Raw genomic sequence first — 14,114 nt, forward strand, 5'->3', positions numbered from 1 at the left:
ACTTGTGTGAGGATGCAGAAGCATAACAGCTGCATGGATAGCACATGCTTCTAATAATTTATGCTTACATTATCCTCGCTGGCATGCTGGTAGATGGATTCAGAAGTAGTGTGCAGTCTGACAAAATATGATTAGCCGGCACTTATTGGTACACATAGTGTCTGGGAAACCCTGATGTAAGTCTTGAAAGGCTTTATCTCAACAGCCTTGCTTGACAGCCTTAAGGAGGTTTTTTTCCAAAACAAACGACATGCAGCCCTGAGGTGCTTCATAGATGCGATGAATGCTGTTCTTTGTACATTAGAGGACAGAGAACAAGGAGTTTACCTCTTTGCTTTTAAAGATCGTGATAACATTTAAAAACAAAACAAAACCCTCTCAACTAATGTGCTGATATAGGAGAAAACAAGGTCATAATGGAAAAAAGTTTAAAGTATGTAATTTCTGAAGTCTATAATAAGCTTGTTAGTGTTTTCTGGAACATTACCTTTTAAATTTATGCATGCAGAAGTGTAAACTTAAGTTCTGTTGACTTTGTTTCATGTGACATTAACTGAATTTTATTGTTACATTTCATCATGTGCCTTTTAAGAAGCGGGTCTCAACAATTGAATGTACATAAATGGAAAATGGGTTATACAATATCAGGGACCAGCTAACTGAACTGTGGTTGTAGCCTATGCCCACGTATGGCATAAAACTGATAAAAATCCCTTTTCTCTGTGTCTGCCCACTTTAAGTTTGGTAGTGCAGTCTGCCTGTTCTTGTTTGCTTACCTTAAGTTTGCAGCTGATTGCATAGTGTATTTCAGAATATGTATGCCTAGGTAGTCTGAAAATGCAGTATTGTGTTTAGCCCCTTGGTTTGTACGTTACTTACCTCAAAGAGTGCATTTGTGGCGCAGGTAACGACAGGAGATGGAACTAAGTCTCATCGTGTGTGTAGCTGGTGTTACCAAACTGATGTGTGCGCTATGGCATAGTATATGACTGTAGGTTGAGTTAAACACCCCCCTTCCCCCCAAAACAAACCAACCAACCCCACCAAAAAAACCAAAACCCAAATGAAGAACCCCAAACTACCTCAAATCTCTTTCTTTGCAAGCAGAAAATAAAGACCCTGGTTAGAGAGTAGGATTCCCAAAGCTTCTGTTAAGAGGGAAGATGCAAGACACTCCCTGTGTGGTTTAAAGATTAAACTTCTGAGTGTACCTTTTGTAAGGGTGTTGTGACACTGGAAAAACCCAGTAATAGTAAATAGTGTAAATAGCAGAACTTTGTCCTGTGGCATGAAGCTTGGGATATCTTAGCGCTGAAATGACTATCGTAGACAGTAACATAATATATTAAAATGGTGACTAAAATAATGCAAGATTGCCTGGAAAACATGTTTTTTAAAATGAAGTTACAGCTGGAAAGATAATACAGTGGTTGGATTGTTGATCTAGAGTAATGAAAGCCATGCTAAATTTCTAGCTCCGTGACAGCCATCTTGTACAATGAAAGAGGCCCATGGGATGCCAGCTGGATTGTGCTGCTTTTATACTTTAAAATAGCATTTTCCAATAATTACTGCTGGATTAGCTGAACTAGTGAAAATCCCTGTTCAGATAAAGCTTTCTGGCACTTGCAGTTAGCACAAACCTAAACAATGGATATGCTGATAAGGAGTCTTAATTTTCCAGCGTGAGCAAAATCGTTCTTCAACTCACCTTTGAGTTAGTTATTCCACTAAATAATGTATTAGCACAAATAATCAGTGACTACAGAATTATGCTTTTAAATATTCTTTTTCCAGTTGGAGCTTACAAATTTTTTTTTTTGTAGTTGGAAAGAAGTGATTAGTATAGGTCTCTATCTTTTTCTTCCTCTGATGTGTTTTTAATACTTTTAATATTAAAACTGCACAATTAAAGGCTTAAATGGCTAGAGCTGCTGTTCTGTTTGGGCTGTTTGTAGTGGCGCTTTCTAGACTGAATTTTTGCTTTCAATTTAATGAGAAATATTTGCTTATGTAGAAACTTAGGTAAGGAAAGATTAGAAAAATTAAGTACGAAGTAGTAGTAACCTGTGCACTACTTTCAGTTCAAATACTGGGCTTTCAGTGTGAGATAAGGGTATAGTAAGTTACACTCCTTAAAAAGGAGGATAGAGGATAACTGACATGATTATAACTGATATTACAAGAAAGCATCTTAACATCTCTTCCAGTTTTTATAGTAATGTTTTACAGTAATGTAATAAATGCATTCTTATTAGATTAGGGTTTTTTTAATCTTATGTTTGTTTTTAAAACTTTATTTTCCTGTTTTTCTAGTAAAGGAAGCCAGTAACTACTTTTCTCCCTGCCCTAAAAGGAAAAAAATGTTTTTGTCAGAACTTTCAGGGACTTTCCAAGTAGTGCTGATAATACCATTGTGTATATGAGACTTATACGATGGATATTTTTTTTTATACAATGCATTATGTATACATTATAACATACACAAATACAAAAATCTGTAGGTTTTTTTCTTTAGAGGAACGTTGTCTGCAGATTTAGCCCACTCTGGAGTCAAATCTTGTTCCCAAATACTAATAAAAATTCAGATGTAAAGGTTTGGATTTGTTGAATGATTATTTGTGCTTGTCCATGTGGATATAATTAAGTAAGGTATGAATTGTCATGTCTGTGAAAGTTTTAAAATGAAAGAACTCTTGTGAAATACAATCTCTTTTTGCTGCTATCACCAGTAAATGTGATGCAGTTTGTTCTAAAACGTGGGGGTAGAGGTAGGTGGTATTGTAATTGAGCAGAAGTTCTCCAGGTGAACACAGATATATCCCTATTATTGTAGATCTTAGTGTTTAACAGATTAGTGTATTTAAGATTGAAGTTATTGTGAAGTGGAGGTGACGTTCCAGTCTTAAAATTCAAGTTTTCTCATGAAACATGAGCGTTTGCAAAGCAGAGGGAACTGGGGAGACAGCTGAATTGCCTAGGAATTGTGATCAGGAAACCAAGGCAAACACAGTTTCTTTACTGTTTAACTTGGTAACTTTTTCTGGTGTGAAGGCAGATCTCTATGACAATATTTAAGAAGCTAACAAAACATCTAAAATGGGGAAAATTGCAAGTATTGTGATCTTAGACAATAATTACATTGTCAAGAGGTTTGAAATACTGAAGAGTTAGTCTCTGCAAAAACAGTGTATAATGTCATGATTATACAATGATATGATATATATAATTTATACAATTATATATGATCAGGACGATCCATTTTATAGCTTATGAACTTGCATTATAATTTAGTCATTTCATGTATGTGTTGATTGCTGTGTTATTTTCACAGCGTAACCATTTTTGTAGAGTTTTGATAACACCTATTTCAGAGAGGCAAGATACGTTGATAAATAGTTCTTGTTTTAATCATTGAGATGACAATTCAGATGTCCATTTGTACTAGCTACTCTGCGTGGATAAAACCCCTTCAAACAAGTGTTTTGACCACACTGCTGCAATGGTACACTTTAAGGGCTGTGTGTTTACTGCCACTTCACGCTAGCCGCTTAATTTTTACGGCAAGAGATGCATGAAATAGCTGATGTGAGAAAATCAAATAGCTTCTACTCAATGGTTCATGGTGCATCTAGCTCATCTCTTTTTCTAGGACAGAATGTTAGTTGTAATGAATGCACAAATGTTAATTATTAACTAGATTGAATTAGTTACTGCAGTCGTCTGTTAGTGTTCAAAGTTAAAAGTGGGTCACCGAGACTCAAAACACTTCTGCAGTGAATTCTAGCATTGATTTTTGTATTTCTGCTCCTGCTGTTTTTTGGTTACTAGTTTGGAGAGGAAGAGTAGAACACTTCAAGCCTTGTGCGTATAGCCTCATTAACGTAAAGGTAATCTGCCCCTTCTGTTAGGTTTACAGTAGCACATACATTACAGGACAGAATCATCTGAATCACTCCACCAGCTGAAAAAGGATTTTCTTTTTAAATCAAGCATGGGTACCATAAAACAGTGGTAGAGTTTTCAGATCAAATCACCTTTACTACCTTGTCATCAAAATCATTAACCGATGAAGCCAAACTTCAGACTTTGTTAAATGTGTAATTTTTTACTGTTTGTTGTTAAAGAGCGTTGTATGAAGGATATTCAGAGGAAAAATGTCCACAGATCGGAATGATTATAGGTTAATTTAAGCTGCGTTTAATAGAAGAATATATGAAAGTGGGTTTATACCTAGGGGACTAGATTTTAAAGACAAGCCCTAGTACACTGAGGGAAGTGTATTAGTGAAAATTGCTGGAGGAGGAATTGGGGTGGGGATGTGAGGTGGATCAGGACTTTTTTCAAGTTGGAGGCTAAAATCTTGACTGACTTGCAGTCAAACTTGGAAGAAGGGCTTCTGCAATAGCTGTGTAATCACTTCAAGAAAGATACTACGTTACTAATAAGTAGGGCATAGCAGGAGTGAAAAAATAATCGCTTGTTTAAAGTGATATTTAGAGATTAAATGATGTGGGAAAGAAATCAGTTATTCAAAGTAAGGCTGAATTGGACTTGCCAAAAAGTAATTTGGATCAAAGAAGAGAAGAGTGAAAGAAAAAATGTGCTATTCAGTGAGTAAATGCAGTAGCTTGGCATGAAAGTTGAATTCATTTTTTAATAGAGGTGATAACTTTGACTGTGTTCAAAGGGAAATGTAAATAAACTGTAATTGAAGTGGAAGCAGAATGCTTCCAGGTTGTGTCAACTTGATGATGATAACCTCTCCTTGAATTGTGGTGGAATTTGTATGTGGAAACCCGTGCTCAGAAAGAGGAGTAGAGCTCTGCTGTAGGTAGGTGTGTAAGTGGAAATTTAGTATTCCTTTGTTTTACAGATTATGGTAAATGTCTGTCCTGAATACAGAACATGAGGATGTGCATTAGGTCTTCCTTTACAAGGAAGCAGTTGTAGCTAGAGTAAATTTTTCCAGATCAGTGCTTGTTTACTACGCTGTCACTGGTCTTTGGTTGCTTAAGAATTTATTTGGTTTAGAGTTGCTTGAATAATGCCTATAACTTTGCCTTATCTTGGAGCCCTCGGAAACGAGGACAAGATTTTCAAGAGGTGTGTTTATATTTGAAGCATTTTGTAGTACAGACTCGTTATTTCAGAAATTCATTAATCAGTCTTATGTGCTTTGTTGGGAGGAGAGTATGCAAGAAATAAGGCTTGTTGCACAGCAGGTTACGCCTTTTTGTCTTGTTGACCAACCGTAGGTAATTTTACCACGATGCTTTTCGCTTTTTGTTGTCTCAGAAACAGAAACTTAGTATTCAATAATTACTTAACTTGAATTTAGCCTAATTTTTTCTACTACAACTCATTTAGTGTTATCAGTTACTCTTAACGCTAATATTTCCTAGGGTTTTTTTTAGGGTGATTTTCGTGTATGATACTAAATCTAAAAATGTGAAGTGTGTGTATTGAAAATCTCTCACACATACACGCATACATGGAACTGGCGTGAGTATTAGAACAGTTCACTGTGCTGCTGTGGTAAAGTGCCACGTTAGGAAACTTACTTGTCTTAAGTCTTTGAAGAAGAGAATATCGTTGCCTCTTGCATATGCTTTAGAATACACGCATTGCTTTCTGAAGAATAGTAAGATGGAGTAGAATAAATATGGCAGAAGACTAAGCTTTTAGCAATACATTTATTTTAGGGAAGAAGGTATTTCAAGTGGAGAAAATTGAGGGATTGCTTTGTCTCTACTGCTTTTTGTGAAGAATAGAAAATAGTTTTGTGCTAGATACAGTATACCTTTTCAGAATATTAAGATTACTGACATGACGGATACTTCTCTGATTTTGTAGATGCTTATAAAAATGTTAGTTTCAAGTTACTGAAACAAATAGTTTACTACCCTGGTCGTTTCTTCTAATTTTAGAAAGGTTTTAGAAAATGCTGTTAGTCTTTGGGAAGAATCTTTGTCCTCATCATAAACACATCTGTAGTGTTTAGTTAGTGTCATCTAGCCTCATCACTTGGAAACTGAGTTGCGAGTAGGATGCTCTCTACTTTTGAGGTATTCACTGGGCTGGTTGGTTGCATGGTAGAAAGGTGTTTGGGATGCTTATCAGGCACTGCTGTTCAAACTAAAAACTGAGTTTAGGTGTATTTAGTGGAAGGTGGCCTCGGTGAGCAAGGGGTGTGTGTGCTGACTCACCAGGCACAGTATTTGTGAGCACTGAGGTATTTAGTTGCACAATATTATGGTGATGAAGCCAGGGTTTTTAATTGGAGATGCAGGTTTTTTCTTCATTTAAAAAGAGTTAATAATAACTTTTCAGTATCTCAGTATTGTAAAAAGGTACGCTGACACCTCTTTTCTGCAGTGCTTAGTAGGTGTTGGCTGCTGTGTCAAAGAAATCGCCATGTATAAGGCTAGTATAAGTGTGTTTGGTTTAGAACGTTTCTGTGTCTTTCCTGTGAACTTAATGGTAATGCTGTGCCCTATGAGCCCCTTCTGTGTGAAAACACAGACTAGCCATTGCCAGTTTTTACAGTTCTTTTTCTGGCAGGCCATAAATCAGGTGAGTGTTTGAAGCAGGCAGAAAAAGAATACTATACTTTGAAGTGGGCCTTCTATTGTCTATTGTTTTTACATCGGGGGAGAGGCACCTCTCTAGGTAGTATTTTCTCCGTGCAAATAAGATGGGTGCCTGCCTGCAGTCTGTGCCTCCAGTGCTTCTGCCTTAGGCTGTGCAGCTTGATTCAGGGCCGGTGCAGAACGGTGCAGCTTGTCTTGCTGCTGGTCATGTGTGGTGAGGTGGAGATGGGTGAGACGGGGAAGCAGTGACACCGGTGAGGAGCCAGGAACCAGTGGGTTTGGTTATGAGGAGACGTGGTCTCGCCTGGAGGAGTGAGAATGGTACCTGTCTGGGATTAGGGGGTTTGAGGACCCCCTAATGTTTTGTTAACCAAGGGCAACGGAGTGAGTGAAGTAAGGGCAATTGCTGCGGCAAGAAAATATAAAGAAGAGGGAGGGAGACAGGAGAGAGGAGGTGAAAGTGTGAGGTGGTTGCAGCAGGTGGCACGCTGAAAAGGGAAGGTATCGCATGAGGACAGAAGGAAAGGGAAGATGTGAAGAGCTTTAGCATACAGGAAAGCTGGATGATCTAGTCAGTGTTCTCTTGGAGGAGGGAGACCAGTAATACCGCCATCAGCCTTGAGAGGTGCTTGTCTCCTCTTTTCTGGAAAAAAACAAAACAAAACAAAAACCCTCACACGAAAGGGGATTCTAGCAACTCCTTTAACTGTCCTGGAGCATAACTACAGTTAAAATTAATTTCTTCTATTATGTGACCAAAATTTATTCTTAAAGCTTTTTTCTTCTTCCTTTTCTTGTACATGGAAAACAATTCATTACCTACTTCATTTAAAACTACGCTTTACTTTTTTTGTGCCTCGCTGCAGTGTGAGTACTGATTTTGATTCCTGTCTATGCATCTGATGGGTGCTTAAAAACGGGGGGTGAGGAGGTCACGGTAGGGTTTTGTAAGTATTGCATGTAAGATGTTTGGAGTAATCCTTCCGCTTTGCTCTGAGCAGTGTCCCAGTTGAAGTAACATGCTCAGATTGTTCTCTCTCTCACTTTGCTATGCCTCTGATAGTTTCATGGAGTGTTTTGGTTTTCTTAACAGTAGAAAGAATGATGAGAAGTTTTGGAAGAGCTACAAATTGGTGAAGACCGAAAACTTAGTTGGTTTGATCTAGAAAGGAAGATATATTGAGGGGTTTGCATTCTCCTGGATTTCTTGCTTACCAAATCCTTGAGTTCAGTGTTTCTGTTTTGCTCTCCCTTATTCCATCCATAGTTCAGAACTGTAATGTTTTGTTTTTCTTTCACAATCAATTTCAGCCAGTTACTCTGTTAATCATAAGAATCCAAAATAGCTTAGTAAAACAGTATTTTAAATATACAGACATTTATTTTGTAGTACACGTTAATGATATAAATACTATGTCGTTTACTTAAACCTCTTACTTTTAGACATTGAACATTAGAAATACTACTACTGTTGAAGATCTTTATAGGCTACAGAAGGAGAGGCTGGTTGAAACTAAATGTGAAAAGCATGTTGTTACTTTTGGGAAGAACATTCCAATAAAATGAGATACTAAGGCAGTAATTGTCATAAATAAGGTACTTACGTCTGCAATTTGGTAGGATCTTCTGAAAGGAATTTTACTTCTTCTAGAGCCATGGAATAATTTAGGCAAGGTGGGAGTTTTTGGAGTTAATCTGCTCCAGTCCCCTGCTTGGAAAGGGCCATCCTCTAATTTAGGTTGGGTTGCTCAGGGCCTTGTCCAGCTGAATTTTGAATTCTCCAAGGATGGAGATTCCACAGCTCCTCTGGGTAGCCTGTCCCAGTGTTTTGCTGCTCTCTTGGTGCAACTTTTTCTTGTTGAAAGGATCTTTTCTGCCACTACTGACTCCTGAGAAATTCACTAGTAATAGCTGACCAGTCAGACATCAAACTGCTTACTGCAACCCTTTGTTGAGCCTCTGGCTCCCTGAACCTTGGTTCTTGCAGTGTTGGAGGATGGTTCTTGCAGTGTTGGAGGATGATCACGACATTTGTGTTTTCCCAGCTGTCAGGAACATGTCTTGGTCACCTTGTAAAAGATACTAGAGTCACCACCTAGCTGCCTCCACCCTTGTTGAGTGCATACTGGTCAGTTCAATAGAGAGACTGTATCCAGTGTATCAAACAGGAGCCCCTAACTTCATTTTCCTCTACTGCAGGTAGTAAGTAGTATGTTAGTACTCATGCAGACCTGGGAAGTCTGAGAAGAAAACTTGCCAGCAGAGATGAAGGCAAAGACATGTAGCCTTTTCTGTCCTTTGCTAGATGACCTGTCTCGTTCCTGCAGTGGACCCATGTTTTCTGTGATTAATTCACGTTAATGTCAACTTGGTGGTTTAAAAACAAGTGTGCAATTAACAAAGTAAGATTTTTACTTCCGTGTTTTTTCAGGTGAAATTCAGTTTCAGAAAGAAGTTTTGCACAAGAATCTTTCTTGTAATGAACTGTGAATTGTATATTCATATATTAACACTGGGGCTGTAATGTCTTAATCAGGGATCAGCCACATTCCCTTTACACAGCTCTCTACATCAGAGGCAGCCATTATATTGAATAGGTAATGTGAAAATACTACTATCTTGCTATTCCAGGAGGAGCTGGCCATTCTTTATCTGAAAGTAAAATGAGTTACATGATCCACAGCGATGGTAATGTAATGACGGGTTCTGTTGCAGTGTGTGTTTGGGAACTAAGATTGCCTGGGAAGTCAAGACTCGGAAGCTGTGATTTGTACCATGTGTCGAAAGCTTAAGAAATAACATAATAAGGTCACTTTTTGTTAAAACTTGTATAGAAGATAGGAAATGTATGTTAAGTGGTTTTTCACAGGAAATCATCAACTGTCAGTCTAGTTGCTGAAGATGATGATCTGCGTGCCCACTTAAAAAGGCTTTCCACAGTATGACTGGGCTCACATTCATGGGATTGTAGCAAGGACAGCAACAAATGATCAACAATAGACTATTTGTAGGAAAGAAGTCGTGTATCTGGTTAGCTTTTGGCCCTGGCCTTTAAGACTTCTAACTTTTAAGTTAAAAGATTTGAACTCCTAAATCTGCCATGATTGTTCCTGTTCAGTAAAGGTACCAATTTTATAGCTGTTAACTTTGCTCAGTTCCAGCGTACCTTGGTGCTTACAAATGGGTTCGTTCCCAGAGTGTGCTGTAGAGCTTAGTTTGTCTACCTTTTGGCAAAGCTAATGGAAAAAGAGAAACTGAATTTTGATAAAAAAATATCTGTCTGGAGATGGATGGAAGATCATGGTAGGAATCTTTAACTCTGTTTTACTGTTGAGTAAAATCACCATCCAGGCACAGCGTTAGACTTACTGTGGCAAAACCTTTGGCTTGCAATGCCACCGTATCGAATCTGCATTGAGGAAATGTAATCTATTTAAATTACTGCATAGATTCTGCGTAACCTTTTAGTATAAGTGAAGTAGTAAATGCCCTTGAGAAATATGTTTGAAGAATCAGTGGAAAAATGGATTTAATTTTAACAATGTAGTATTTTAAGGAAAAATATCTAGATAAATTACCAAAAATGCCGTGTCTAAGAGAACACCCTGTATAAGAGGATAAAAGAAACCAAGAATACAGAAGAGTGCATGAAGGAAGCATAAATTGGGTTATCTTATTTCATGGTTCTATGAAGTCTAAATGTTTAAAGACTTTTATTTTACCAATATAAAAATAATGGCTAGAAAGATACTCCCACACCACCATCCCCCAGCCCCCTGTCCAGATGAATTATAACTAAATAGCCATCCTCTGTGTAGTTCTGGGGTTTTTTCCCTCCAAAACATCTGTTGGAAAAAGGTATTTAATGAATCATGATGATTTTTTTCCTGTATTAAAAATCTAGACAATTCTAAAAGAAACTGGGAGAATTGCTGTTGTCACTTGCAGGTTGCTTCATTGAAAATCTGATCTCAAAGCTAAATAATGAAGGTTTTTAGTAAGTTATTTCCATGAAGTTATCGCCAGATTTTTATACAAGGCAAGGAACAAATCTTCTGTGTAAAATTCCAGTATATCCAAGCTCTTACTTCTTCATCTTATAACTTTGAATTTTAGGTAAACCTCATATTTTTTTTGATGGCAAACTTTGGGCAAACTTTGAACAAACTTTATAATGTCTGATTCTTCAAAGCGAATTCTTTACTGAGATTTAAAACCTCATAAACCTCATGTTTTGTTGTAAGCATCCAAAGTGTTGTCTGTACCAAGGCTGAGCATGCTTTTTTGGATATGTGTAACATATTAATGCTGCGGGTTTTCAAATCTGAATTGTTTAAAAGGAAAACCTTGAATGTGAAGTGCAAGTGGTGAAAAATTGTTCCTCTTAGACAGAAAAATAGATAAATATCTGGATAGTACAGTAATACAAACAAGTAAAGGAAAAAAATTCAAGCTTAGCAGGTAACCTATGGAAAACTAGGTGATGGAGGTGAAGTCCTGAGTTAGATCATGGGTTTTTTTAGATAATAGTTTTGAGCATGTTTAGTTTTATAGAGCAATGTGTACTATGGAAGATAAAAGTAAAGAATTTTATTGTTCCTTTTGAAAAAAGAAAGACGGCAAATGGTCATTCCTTTTGTCTGATGAAGTAATTGCTTAAAAAACACCCCTTTCTTTGTGCTGTAAACTATTTTAGTTTCTGTTCCTGGTTGAAAACTGATACCTGGTTTTGGGTAATCATAGAATCTCTTTAGTTTTTTGAGAAGCGAATCCTTGTACTGGTTAAGTAGTTCCTTGCCTGAAATTTATATGTGCTAGGTATCTTAGTATCATCTTCAATTTGAGATGAAAATTGGAAGGTTGACTTCAGAGACCATTTATGAATTTAAGTTTAGGATGGAGACTGTAACTAAATATGATTAATCACATATAATAATATATTAATAACATATTGTTGCATATTTTATATACAAGTTAGCAATCATTAGTGTAGCTAGCTTCATGTTATTCAAAATCCATGGTTTTCAGCCTGCTATTATTAATTCCTATCAATCCTTTGTTTTTTTAAGGTTTGTTTCTATAGCGTGGGTTTTTCTTGGCTTAACTGTTGTCATATTCTCTCTTAAATATCCCTGATTCCCTTTAAGGGAATGGGTGAATTTTTATGTGAATCAGTGTATGACAGTTCTAGAGACAATATTGAATTGCCAACTCAAAATTACTTTGTCCAATGTATGAAATACTCTTACATTAAATATGTCCTGTGAAACAATGTTGGAAAAAAAAATATCCTGGGGTTATAAATTGGTAATTTTATGTGAAAAGCAGGCTTCCATTTGACATCAAGCTGTTCTAAATAAATATTTCTTTTTCTGCCTGAGTGTCCTGCAGTGCTTTCCTTCACCTGTTGGATATTCACCTGCTGCTGTGGACTGAGCTACAATAGCAAATTGTGAAGGAACAGATTTATAGCAACAAGAGAAATTTATTCTTTAACTTGCACTTGCTCCAAGAGCAGACTGCTCTTAAATTAATGTTAAATGTTTTTATACATGAGATGAAAGCAGTTTTCTTTGTGGAAGGTGCTCACTGAGTAAAGAAATTATGGCTTCAATAAACTGTACCAGCTAAAGCCCTGGAATGGTGTGTTGCAGAATTCTGTGCTGAAAGTGAAGAACCTTTCCTAATCCCAGTGTTTAGATTGTTTCCCCTGCTCCTTGGCACTAGCAGTTTTTATTTCTAGTTGGGACTTTCCCATGCAGGATTTCACTCTGGTTTTTGATGTTGCAGCTAATCTGTATTCTGAGTAATTCATGAGAAGAAAAAGTGGGAGAGATGAATGAATCTCTCAGTTAGCAATCAAAAGTTTTCTAGGCACAGGCAAATACTAACTCGCTAGCAGGAGAGCTGTTAGTGAAGCAATCTGGAACTACTCCCTCCGCATTCACCTCCTGTTTGAACAGCGACTCTTTTGAGTTTGACAGGCTAGAAGAAATCAGCAACCACTCTTGTCCTCAGGGGGTTGTAGTGCCCAGAGAAGAATCTGCATGAAAACCAGTCAGGTAAATCAGCGGGTTTCAACTCGGTCTTTTTCTAAAACCTGAATAGCAAGTAAATTCTGTACTAGCTGAAGCGTTGGAGTGGGCAAGCTGCATTGTTTGGAGTTGGATACATTAGCATAGCACGGCGTAGTTCCTTCTGCTTTACCAAGCACATAATGTTCCTGTGCAGCAGCCTATTCACCTAGGTTTAGAAATGAAGAAAAAGTTGAGGTTCTTAGCTTTCAACTGAGGATGAGTTACAGAAAATTAATTTATTGTAAAACCTATGTTAAACCTTGCCTGAGCCCAAATGGATTATTTTTTTATGTCCTGTTGATGGTGTGGATGCTGGTCTAGTGGAAAGGAGGAGATGGTAACTGTTGTACTGGGCTTCCTCTGAGATTTGGTTTTTGCCTAAAGTGCAAAAGTTCAAGAAAATGAATAAAAATTAAAGCAGTAGTTTTAGGAGTTAAAAACTTGTGACACAAAGTTGTTCATCACCCACCCATCCCACCCCCGCCAACAAATCCAAACCCCATCCCCTAGTCCCAAAAATAAACATTAATCTGTGTAGTTCAGTCTGGTTCTCAACAGACCATAATGTGAGGAGCATAGTTGCAGGCACTGGAAACATTTTTATGTTCACATTTAAGATGCTGACAAGTAGCTTAACGATTGAGTTAAGCCAAATGAGCAGCTTAGAATGCATGACAACTTTGTCTACAAAGTGTCTGGTTTAGGTAATAGAAAGGGTGGTACAGTACACAGTATGTTGTAGGTTTTTTTTGGGGGGGGTGGGGTTGGGTTTTTTTAATAGTGAGGTTGAGAACACACATTTTCACTGTGGTGTGCCAGTCGGGGTTCAGGAACAAGCAGGGAAAATCATCTTACAAAACATCACCACCAAGATACAAAACTTGATATCTGGACCAGCATTTATCTGCTTTTTAAAAAAAATGTATATTTTTAGGTGTTATTATTGGAAACGTTTGGAGTTTCTTTCTATCTTTGTGCCACGTGGTCTGAAAATCCTGAACAGGCGTTTGATGAATCAGCGTCTCTTTCCATTCCTTCTGCCCCACAAAAACTGCACATTTAAGAGCATGTTGTTATGTTTCTGTAAATTGAGAACATAGCAAAAAACCCACCCCTGAATCATAAGAAGAAACGGTAGCAGGATAAGGCTTTTTAAAAACCCTCATTGTTACATCACTGACAAAAATGCTGAAGGTTGAGAATCAGAACAATCACAGCTTTCCCTTGCTCTTGTTAGTATATTTAAATGATCTTTTCTGTGGCTGCGATTGTGCTATTTTCCATATGAATTTGATCATTTAAGTCTGTTTATCCTTTTTAGTTCTTGAGGGAGGAAAACCAAACATCCACTTTTTGCGGAGAGAAAAAAAAAAAAAGGCTTAGGTCAGCAGACTGTATATTGGTGTCACTGTGCATTGAGCTTAAGAACTTGGGACGTGAAAGA

At 37.4% G+C, this 14,114-nt stretch overlaps 1 protein-coding gene across 10 annotated transcripts in view; it reads left to right on the top strand.

Annotated features, from left to right (window-relative positions):
• The window catches only part of ENAH (ENAH actin regulator), a 99,484-nt gene that overhangs the window by 30,013 nt on the left and 55,357 nt on the right, over positions 1–14,114 (top strand). Inside the window, exon 1 of one of the 10 annotated variants that reach the window (XM_056357121.1) lies at positions 3,785–3,890. The exons of 8 other annotated variants lie outside the window; for them this stretch is intronic. The gene's annotated coding sequence lies outside the window, so the exon portion shown is untranslated. Of the gene's footprint in view, positions 1–3,784; positions 3,891–12,586; positions 12,656–14,114 lie in introns of those variants that run through there. One more of the 10 variants, XM_056357120.1, reaches the window with a different exon arrangement.

The sequence above is a fragment of the Falco biarmicus genome, chromosome 12, assembly GCF_023638135.1.
Source record: "Falco biarmicus isolate bFalBia1 chromosome 12, bFalBia1.pri, whole genome shotgun sequence".
In the NCBI taxonomy this organism is placed as follows: Eukaryota; Metazoa; Chordata; class Aves; order Falconiformes; family Falconidae; genus Falco; species Falco biarmicus.